The sequence below is a fragment of the Crotalus tigris genome, unplaced genomic scaffold (assembly GCF_016545835.1).
Source record: "Crotalus tigris isolate CLP2741 ecotype Arizona unplaced genomic scaffold, ASM1654583v1 scf7180000017834.3080900, whole genome shotgun sequence".
NCBI lineage: Eukaryota > Metazoa > Chordata > Lepidosauria > Squamata > Viperidae > Crotalus > Crotalus tigris.
The window spans coordinates 2,744,222-2,756,097 of record NW_024096662.1 but is presented as its reverse complement, the minus strand read 5'-3'; positions in this window follow the sequence as shown (position 1 = coordinate 2,756,097).

Here is an 11,876-nt window from a genome sequence, read left to right as displayed (position 1 = left end):
AGAGTAAATGCAATGAGGCAGTTGCCCTTCAGGTCAGAATTAAGTTCCAGCTATATAGATTTAATTCTCCTGCTTTTGAAAACAGTGTTTAAAAAGGAACTGGGTGCTGCACAATAGATGCCTGTAGATCGTACTTACACCAAAGCAAAAGAGGGAAAAATAGGCCATGATAAGTGGCTGAAAGCTTACTTTATGACATTCAGACTAATGTAGAAAACATGCCAGAATCAATTTAATTGCCTTATATTTAAATAGACAAAAAAGTGCAGGTGCATTTTCATATGCTCTCCCTCCTTTTTTTTTTTTTTGGCAGCCTATTCTCCATTTAATTGCATGTTCTTACAAGGAAATAAAATTAGCCGGCCTGTTTACAGAAAATACTGCTCTCCAAAATTTATTTTAAGAAATTGCTCATTATATATACATAACATATCTATAATGTATACAACACCTCGCCTTTAATGGCCTTCTGGCTTATTATAAATAGATGACCATTTGCTTATATATATATAAAACCATTATTCTAAGTTAATACTGGAATATCATCATATAAGCGGATATCATCAAAGCACTGTTTGCTGAGTCAATGTTTTTTAAAACCTTCAAGATTAAAGATTTATTTCCATGGATACTTTTTATGACCAAGAGGGATAGTCCAGGGTGGGGCAATTGGCTGGTGGAGATTTGAAAAAATGCCATCTGGAAAGGGCTTGCTTTCCAATGAGTTTGGTCCCCATGGAGCAGCAGTGATTAAGACTGCCTATTCATATCAGATTCTCACATGACCAAGGAATTGGTTATTTGGAAAAGAGAGAAATTGGTTTTTCCTAGCAAATATCCTTTAAAAGTGTTTCCGTACATAATGCAATGTTTTAGAAACCTGAATACATTACCCAAAATTGGCTAAAATGCTTTTTCTTTGGGTAATGTTACACAGTTTCATTATCATCATATCATTATAGTGGAACATATATTATATCATTATATCATATATTATATAATATCATTATTATGTATTATATCATTATAGTGGAACAACTTATGTATTATATCACTGTAATGAAAGAACATGCCTCCAAAATTTGTGGGTGCTCCAACATTGGAGGTTTTTAAGAAGAGAATGGACAACCATTTGTCTGAAATGGTATAGGGATTTCAGCTTGAGCAGTGGGTTGGACTCCAAGGTCCCTTCCAATTCTGTTGTTATTCTGTTATTCTGTTTTGTTAGTTGGTTACCCTGTTATCTATTATAATAGGAATATTTAAATTGACTTAAGACTGCCATGGGTACTAACATACATTTGGAAAATCTCCCAAAGTATTCCTATTAAGATAAAAAAAAATGATGAAATTACCAATGGTAATTTGTTGACAATCAGGCTTGTCAGATACTATATTTTTTCTATCCTGCTCTATGGAGTAGAGAGTTGGTCTCTGACAGAAGGCCACCTGAAGAGACTCGAAGCATTTGAAATGTGGATTTACAGGCGGCTGTTACATATAAGCTGGGTTGACAAGATCAGAAATGAGGAGGTGATAAGCCGCCTGGGAAAGCCAAGGGAAATCATCAAAACAATTAAAAAATGAAAATTAGAATATTTCAGACATGTGATGCGACACCCAGAAAAATATAGCATATTCCATTTAATCCTCCAGGGAAAGATTGAAGGCAAACGAGGTCCAGGCAGAAGAAGAACATCATGGCTTCAAAATCTAAGGGATTGGTTTGGACAAAACTCAGCAGCACTTTTTCGTGCGGCTGCTGATAAAAACAGGATCGCCAACATGATTGCCAATATCTGATAACGGATATGGCACAAGAAGAAGAAGAAGAATTTGCCGAAATGACATAAAGGTCATTCAGTGATTGCACTTTTTATAATGTGTCATTGAGTTATGACCATTCTTTCAGCAACTGTTCAAAGTTATGACAGTGCTAGAAGGAAGGCACTCATGACCCATTCTTGCAGTTCAATAAGACTTTCTGATAAGTGATTTTAGATAATGAAGGAGAAAGTTTGGGAGGCAGTGACATAATGGAAGGAAGAACAGGATGCCCACAACAATACCTGAAGCTGCAGTGCAATGTTCAGATCATTGGTCCATATAGTTCAGTGGTTCTCAACCTGTGGGTCGGGACCCCATTTGGGGTTGAACAACCATTTCACGGGGGTCGCCAAACAACGCAGTCCACCATTTTTTCCCCTTTTCCTTGTGCTACTCCCTTTTATTCTATTGGCTTTTGAAAGCCAATAGAATAGACTTTCTTGAATAGAGTCTAATTCTATTGGCTTTCAAAAGCCAATAGGAATTGTCCAGGCTGTCTCTGCCCTGCTGAGCCCGCCAAAAATCCCATTCTGCAAACGATGCTGAACCAGTTGAGTAGTCCTCGATTTACGACCGGTTGAGTAGTCCTCGACTTATGACCGGTTGGAGGTCGCGGCATTAAAAAGGTTGAGAACCACTGATATAGTTATTATCTCCATCAAGAGAGGGAAATCTGTCTTCTGCCATATGTTGCTCTACTATAACTCCCAGCTTTGCTCACCATTTCACTTAACCACACTGGCTGGCTGCTAAAAGTAGTAGTTCAGCAAACTGTAGAGATTGACAAGTTTCCCACTTCTGTTTTACACTAGTTTGGGCACAGGCTTTTTCAGTATTAAATCTAGGTTTTTACAAGCAAAGCATGTGCTTTGTCACCAAATTATTATTTTTTTCTTGCAGGAATCCGTTTCTCATCATCCACACGTAACTCTCAGGGGAGCAAAATCTGAGCACCATGGAGTTTGAAGGATCATTTAGGTCATTGGATCCAACATAAGAATGCTAATTAAGGCATCCCGTTCGATTGTTGTTCAGCCTATGCTTGGCCACAGCCAGTGACACATCCAGGCCATCTCCTCCCTAGATATAGAACTGTAAAGCATAGAAATGATTTTGAAAAATGGTGAGCCACTTATTCTGCACCATGCAACTTTTGCTTTTAGTTGCTAACTTTCTATTACCATTAGGGTTTGGGAAGAAAGGAATCCTGAAATCTGTCTTCCAAATATTGTCCCAGCCTTTCAGTAATTTAAGCTTGAGGCAACTGCAAATATTTCAGTCCCCTGGATTGATGAATAATTCCTGCCAAATAGAAGAAGGAAAACTGAGATGAAGATGGTCTTTAAAACAATAACACTACAGCAAAGCTCCTGGACAATGAAGGAACCGCTTTACATCACTTCTGCAGCACAAACATTTCTCCTACTACCACCAACCTTTTCACAAAGCAGTTTGCAATTGACACAAAACTCCTTTTTATTTCTGCTGACCTCAAACTGCAGAAAACAAACAAAGAATGCCACATGATTTAATCTGTGTCCATTTTCTTTTGTTCTAGTTGGACCAACAACAGATTGCAAAATCTGTCATTGAACCAGAGTCCTGACCTCTCATTTACTAATAATGCAGCAAAATAAAATAAGAAAAACATCCTAAGCCACTACACACACAAAAAAAGGAAATTAAATTAAATTGCAAGCTTCTGTCACCTGTTCATTTTTCCCAATATGTATATTTGTGTCATCTGGTGATTTAGATGAAAAAAAATATCTACAAGGTCACTGCTATATAATGGAAGCTCAGCAAAGGAAGATCAATTGTTAAAAAAACATAAACATGATATGGAGCAACAGAGATGATCAGGGGACTGGAGGCTAAAACATATAAAGAACAGTTGCTAGAATTGGGCATGTCTACTTTAATGAAAAGAAGGAGGGGAGGTGACATGATAGCATTGTTCCAATATCTCAGGGGCTGCCACAAGGAAGAGGGGGGGTCAACCTATTCTCCAAAGCACCTAAAGGCAGGACAAGAAGCAATGGATGGAAACTAAGCAAGGAGAAAAGCAATTTAGAACTAAGGAGAAATTTCCTGACAGTGGAACAACCAGAGATTTTGAATGATCCAACACTGGAAGTTGGATTGGACAACCATTTGTTTCCTGCCTGAGCAGGGGGTTGGACTAGAAGACCTCCAGGGTCCCTTCTAACTCAGTTATTCTATTGTTCTTTTGACACTCCAAAGACACTTCCCAGCTTTTCATTGATATTGTTGCATTTAAAAGGACCTAAAAGCTGAGAAACTGAAATGTTAATATGTCTGCTATCTTGCACCCAGCCTCTTTTCCCAATATCTGTGATCATGATTCCATGAACAGCATGGTGTCTCTGTTTGGAAGACAGAGAGGCAGGTTTAAGTAATGTGCCTAGGAAAATACAAGTTCCAGAAATTGGATGCTCTATTTTCAGTTTGGGGAAGAGAAAATAGTGGCTGGCTTGATTTGAGGAACCAGGTCAAAGAAGAGTTCTTGCCAATAGCTGTAGCTATTCAAAGAAAAATGCAATTTTCTGTAGTTCCAGACCAAACTGATCAGAAGAAGAACTAATTGAACTCAGTTTCTCCCCAAAAGCAATGCAGTGAGAGACAATCAGATTTAAACTTGTTCCCAAAGTGGTGCAAAACCAAAGATGTTGAAGTATCCTTAGAAATTTCTACAAGAACCTCATGGGTTAGAATTTATCTTTGCCAGTGAGCCAGTGTAAGCTTACTTGGCTGCCAAAGTAGCACTCCAAGCAAAGCTGCACAGCCAGACCTTTGTTCTTTAAATTAACATTGCTATCTTGGCAGTATGGGTAGCTAAATCACTGACTAAATCAATGACTGTGCTCACTCAAAGGAAAACAAAGGCAGGTGATATTGATGGCCCTGGCAACAGTCCAGACCTTGACAAGATGATATTATAGACAGCAGCAGTTGTAATGACACAGTGTCCAAAACAGGAACATCTGTATAAGTAAAGGAGAAAAATAAACATATTCTGCTAAGAATGGATGAAGAAATAAAAGGAAATCAAGCAGCACAAATTAAGATTAGGGTGCTTGGAAGAGATTTTGTTTAGCTGCAGCTTAGAAACTTTATTCATTTATCTATCTATCTATCTATCTATCTATCTATCTATCTATCTATCTATCTATTTTATTTTTATCCCACCTTTCTTACTTTATTAGTAACTCAAGATAGATATAGATATGGATATAGAAAGAGGGATAGATAGATAGATAGATAGATAGATAGATAGATAGATAGATAGATAGATAGATAGATAGATAGATAGATATAGAGATGATACATAGACATAGATAGATATAGATAGATGATGATATGGATATAGATAATACAGATATAGGTATAGACACATATATACTATATATGAAAGACTATCTGTTCAGAACACCCAATTTAAAATATTCAGAGTAAAAGCAGGCAACACTCTGATGGTCCAGTTGCACACAAAGATGCAAATAAAAGATCTTATTCTTTGGAATTGCACCATCACCCCTCTTACAAATCCAGCCAAAACAACCAATCAAAATGTCCTCTCCAGAAACTGCTTCAAGAGGTGGACCTTGAAGTGAAAAATATGTTATGCTGAATTCTGTGGGATCCAGGTAATTGTTAGAAATGGAGACTCCAATCTTTGAGCCAAACTTAATTTGACACTTGTATAAAACATTAGGAAGACATTTTGGTCAAAGAAGTAGACAGAAAAAAAGTAAGTAAACATCTTTTCTTCTACCTGCTCATCTCCTAATTGCAAATGGTGATGGAAATGTTCTTTCAGCTATTTTCATTGACTACAGCAAGTGTTCCATTAAGCAAAAAAAAAAATATTTACAATGATCCATTAGAGATGATCCTATGGTCCACATGCGACTGCAAAAAGTGGATATTTTCAAATATGTGGTAGAGTATGACACCTATATCAGTTTCATGAATCTTAAATTCTATTACCAGATGTTTTCTTATTTTATTCTTTTTTGCTCTGCAAAGTTACCAAAAACATTGGTAATCAGTAAAGCTTTTGGCCATGAATTGATCATCCCAACTGGATTTGCACAGAGGAAGGTGTTGAACCTGAAGAATAGGAGAATGTGGTGAAGCTTCAATAACCAGTTGTAAATGCAGACAGTTGTTTTGGATGAGTGATTCTGTAAGCATTCATCTCTCCTTCTAAACTTTAGAGGAATTCCAAAACCTGTTAGGATATCTCACTTGGATAAAGGCTAAACTAAAATAACTTTGGGGATCATGTCAAGAAAGTTGCTTTTGCAATAATCTTAATATAATCCAAGAATAGGGTTTCACTCTTACATGTTTGTTTATCATTTTTTAAACCAGTCTGTTTTTTATAAGAAAATGCTGTTTTTGCGATAAATCTAATAGCCCCCTTGAGAAAATGATTAGCGAGCAAAAATTCACATGTTTTGGGCCATGAGCAGATAAGACACTAAGGAAAATAGACTCCTAGTGTTGGCACAGTTGAGGGACTCATATGAATGGAAAGACAACAAATAAAGAGGATGAATGTGATCAAGAGATTACTATAATGTTCTTGGAAAAGGCAAAGATTATTACCAGAAACAGGTTAATTGGCAAACAATTATTCATATAGTCACCAATGGTTAAGCCCAATTCAGTGATATCAGTTGAGTTTAACCTAATGTCCACCCATCATCTGATCAACTGGATGGATCTTACAATGATAAGATGTACTCAATGCAGCTAATCATCATCATCATATCATCATCTACTATGGCAGATGGTGATATGTTGGATCTGAATCCTAAATATTGCAATTCCACTTACAAGTTGTGAGCCCTCCTGAGTAAACCAGGCAGAAAACTTGACAATATGAGCTAAATCTATTTTATTGAAACAGAATCTTGCAAGTCTGAAGATAACCCCCCCATACACACCATTACTTTTAATCATCTGATTAATTAGGGATGTCATTCCTAAGTTTTTTTCTTTGGCCATTAAGTGACTTCAGGCTCCTCTCTTTCTTGTCTTATCATTCCCAGGGCAGCATCTTTTTCTCATCCCCCAAGGTCATCCACACATTCCATTACATCATGTCAGTCTATTGGAGCCATACTCTAGACCCATGGGCAAGATCTTCAGAGGAAAATCAGCCAGCAGAGATAATCATGGTGGGATGAGGCTAAAGCTATCCAGCAGCTTTATTTAAGATTTCCCATAGCTGTTAGAGAAGGATGGGCAGGAAATGCTACTATCTGGTCACTCTGAATTTTTACTGCAATATTTTGCTGATAATGTTGCTTAGTTTCACCATATTCCTGAGGTTTCATGGCTGATAGCTGAAGTGACATTTGACAATTCTTATGTTGAACTTCGTTTGGCCAGTAGAATCCCAAAAAAATGAATAAGATGCTCTTTAGTATGTCCTCTACTAACTGTGGATTTCAATCCATGCTCCTATTGTTTTTTGGTTTTTTTGGGGGGGGGGGGTTCAGAATGATAGAGTGACTCCATAAAGTTTTCAATTTCTCTTTCGGAGGGGAGCATTTTCATCAATCTTGATGAAAGAGGTGGTGTGCCTATTCTCAAAAGAAATGTTAAACCATGATCCAGTCTCCATTCTTCCATTTTAAGGATATGGAAGTAGTAGATTCTCTGGAAACTTTCTAATTGGGATTCAGAGAAGTCCTAGGGTTGAAACAGAATTGGTCCCTTTGTTTAATAACTTTACTACCTTTCAAGACCACTGAGAAAAAACAGCCAACCAGACAGTCTAATACATTGCCCCCAAATCAGTTGCCAGTTTCCTGTGCCAAAGAGGAGCAGAGCCACGGGCAATTGCATCACTGTGTTTATACCTGTTTTATTCCTATTTTTGTTTGTTTAAAACATATGTTTTATTTTTTGATGAAAAGTGTCAGGAGTCACCAGAAACTACAATGGTGCAATGGCATATTCTCCTCTCCGCAAAAATGGTATACAGCAAATAAAAGCAACAAGAGAGGGAAATGAACAAATGCTCAGACTAAAATCTTGGCCTGATCTGAAAGGACTGATCTTAAGTTCACCTCAAATGTTCACCTCAGTGTTTATATTGTCATCCAAAATAGAACTAAGCTAGTTTGCATTACTAGATTGATTGTCCTAGCCAGAGCTGTGATGCACCCAAAGATACAGGATTTGGATGCAAATTGTAAAAGCAATTTAGAAGCAGAAAAGTAGAACTCGCCTGCCCTTCTTACAACCAAAAAGTAATAAGCCTTCAGTTAATACATTTCTCAGGATAACTAACGTTTTTTAATTCTCCCCACTCTCCAAAATCATTGCTTTACCTCATCAGATAAAAAATAAAATTATTCATTTCAAGTCAATTTAAATAATGTGCCTTTCTGAAGATTAGTTTGATTCTTGGATCAGTTTTTTTTTTAAAAAAAAAAAAAAAAACTTCAGCTGAACCAGAAGAAGGAAATTAAAAAAAGAAAATCTAAAGGGAAAAAAAATGGCCAGCTTTTTTCTCTTTCCAAAGTGATACAACAAAGATTCTTTACTCATATGTCATAGATCACAACTTTTCATTCAAACAGAATGAAATCCAGTTGTCCTTTTATTGTCTTCATCTTCACTTATGTAAGAGGATCTGAGTTTATCATTCTGCTTTGTAATCCTTTTCTCTTAATGCTTAAGGGATAACAAATAAATTGCATCTTAGCTCTGTAGCTGAGACAATGTCTTTTCTCCAAGGAACTCTTTGTGCATGGATAACATTGTATAAATATACTAATGCAGCATCCATTGAAGAACTCATTCAGTCTCTTCCCTAGCATGAATCATATTGCCATGCACTGTGCTTTTGCTGAAAAATGTATCTTCCAAAACAAATATTTGAGAGGGATAAAATAATGGCAGCTGAAAGCTGGGAATCCATGATCTATTGCCAAAGACCAGGAGCATATACAGGATAGGACTGGTTGCAAGAGGCTGGGTTTTCATTTGTAGACATGCTTCATGTCAAGCCTTAGGCCCAAAAATATACTTTAATTTCCGCAATGGATGATTGGTTGGAAAAATTGATGGGAACAGCGGAGATGGCTAAATTGATTGCTTCAATCAAAGAAAAGAACACCTCCAACTTGTGTTTGTGTCCACATGTTTCTGCTTGGAAGCCACTTCTGGATTTTGTGCTTGAGATTTATTTATTTATTTATTTATGAGACTTATATACCGCTTTAAGTGCAAGCACTCTCTAAGCGGTGTACACCAGTAAGCAATGTATATATATATTTACATTGCCCCCAACAATCTGGGTCCTCATTTTACCTACCCCGGAAGGATGGAAGGCTGAGTCAACCTTGAGCCGGTGAGATTTGAATCACTGACCTGCTGAACACAGTCAGCTAAAGTGGCCTGCAGTACTGCACTCTAACTGCTGCGCCACCTCGGCTCTATTGAGGAATAATGAAACTTTGACTTTGGTTTTTGCGGATTACATAAGTTGGTTGCTATAGAAACTAAAAGTTGAGACTGCAATGATATTATTTTATATTACTGCACTAAAAAGAGTTGGAAGTCAATGCTTTTCTTTCTTTTCCCCCCTTTTCCCTACACTTTTTTCTCTTCTCTTTTTCCTCCATTTTCTCACGATTTTCATTTTCTTTTGTATTTTAGATCCTAATAAACTTAATAAAAATTTAAATATCAAAAGGTCAAGCCTTAGGCCAGCTAAACCTTTTGGAAATTAGTGTGAACTTCTCTCTAAATGTAGCTCTGGGAAGAAACTCTGTAGGGTATTTTATAAATATATATTTTACGGTGTTGGAAAAAGATATTTTTCTGCCCATGTTCTTTTGCCATTCTGGTCGGCTGTTTGCTTGTCAAGCTAATTCTTCCATTGGAGCAGGAAGGGAAGGAGAGAGGGAGTGGGAGAGAGAGAGAGAGAGAACAGAAACAAAAGATTTGCATACAGTGTGTGTGTGTGTGTGTGTGTGTGTGTGTGTGTGTATGCGTATGTGTGGATATATAAATATAGATATAGATATTTGTTTTCTGAGGTTTTCGTGGGTGTTTGTATGTAGGTCTTTGGTTATTCGGGTTTTCTCCCACGTAAAATTGGAAGTGTCTTGGCGACATTTCGACAAAGTCCCATTCGTCATCTTCAGGCTGGTGTTTTTGGCTTCCTACTTCTAGGAGCACGAAGCCAAAAACACCAGCCTGAAGATGACAAATGGGACTTTGTCGAAACATCGCTAAGACACTTCCAATTTTACGCGGGAGAAAACCTGAATAACCAAAGACCTACATATATAGAGATAGATAGATAGATAGATAGATAGATAGATAGATAGATAGATAGATAGATAGATAGATAGATATAGATATAGATATAGATATAGTTATAGATATAGATATAGATATAATTTTAAAATAATCAGAATTATACCAAAATGCAATACCTCTTCGCCACAATGGGAAACTTACATGTCTACTCACCACAGAGTTTATATCCTAAGTATTGACTTAAAGATCTGATCTCTTCTTCGGTTCTATATTTTCAGTGCAAACTTGGACTAGGCAGTTTTTCAAAACCTAAATGTCTTCAAATAAAGGACTGTATTCTACTTACCCTTCAAAAAAACTTTGCTCTCTATAAAATAGCATACTTAATCACTAAATCCATGTTCTCATTCAGTGGCCTCTCTTTTGGCCAGATTCCTTGTGAGTGATCCAAAAAGTTATAAAGCACTAGGGGGAAAAAGTGGTAGAAACAAGGAAAGTAACATTATCAAAAAGAAATATCAATAAATCATGATACTTATTACAAAGGATTTGGGGAAAATATCTCTATCCATAAATAGGTACAATATTTATCTGCCACTTGGATGTCAAAATTGCAGAATATTTTTTGCAGCTTAAAGAAAATGCAAGAATTAGCCTGCATTTCAATTCCAAACAATCAATATATTTATTTTGACACATTTTCCTATAACAGACTGGAAATTGTTCAGCTTGAATTGTTTTACTTACATACCTATTTGGAATTGTGATATCTAAGAATCTAAATTCTTTAGAATCAAAGAAAGGAAATATATATTTAGATGTGTTTCTTCATAAGTGATTGAAATGTGAGGTATATAAAATGAGTTTCTCATTTGTAGATTTAAACTTTGCACAAGGTGTGGTTTTCCACCAATTCCTTTTAACTGTATAATAAAGCCCATTCAATTTTTTTATTTGGGATGTTATATTCTATAAACCTATTCTTATAACAATAAAAAATGACATGTGTCATATTTCACTCATTTATCTTGCTTTAATTAGTGTATAACCTTATGGAACTTGGTAATAAAATTTTATCATTACTATATTATTATTGGTGCTATTATTATTTTCAGAAATATGTCAATTCCTTTAAATTCAATTAGCTTTATCTTTCTATGCACTAAATTTTCTAGGAAAAAAATGATTCATTTCCTCAAATTTATATCTGAGATTATTCCTATTCAGAGTTCAAATATCACAAAAAAATCATCTTGTTATACTTTTCTCTTTGGCTGCCATTTTGAATGAATTATGTGCAGAACTTAAATACTAAACAGGGGTTCCCAACCCCTGAGTCATGGACCGGTATCGGTCCAAGGCTTATTAGGAACTGGGCCACGCAAGTTCATCTGCACGTACACGGGATCTTGGTAGTATGCAAAACCAGTAGTGGGATTCTCTGTGTAGATGCCACTTCCGGAAGTCCATTCCGGGTCTGGGCAACTAAAAATTAGCTACTGGTTCTGCCGAAGTGGTACAAACTGGCTGAATCCCACCTCTGTGTGAAACCATGGAAAGCCCCATAGATCCATGGAAAAATTGTCTTCCATGAAACCGGTCCTGGTGCCTGAAAGATTGGGGACTGCTGTACTAGAGTTTTATATGATAGACAACACTCAGCCTACAAGATCGCACAGTTAAATGAGTGTAAGTGGAATGAAGTATAAGAACAAAAAAGTAGCATAATGTTGACA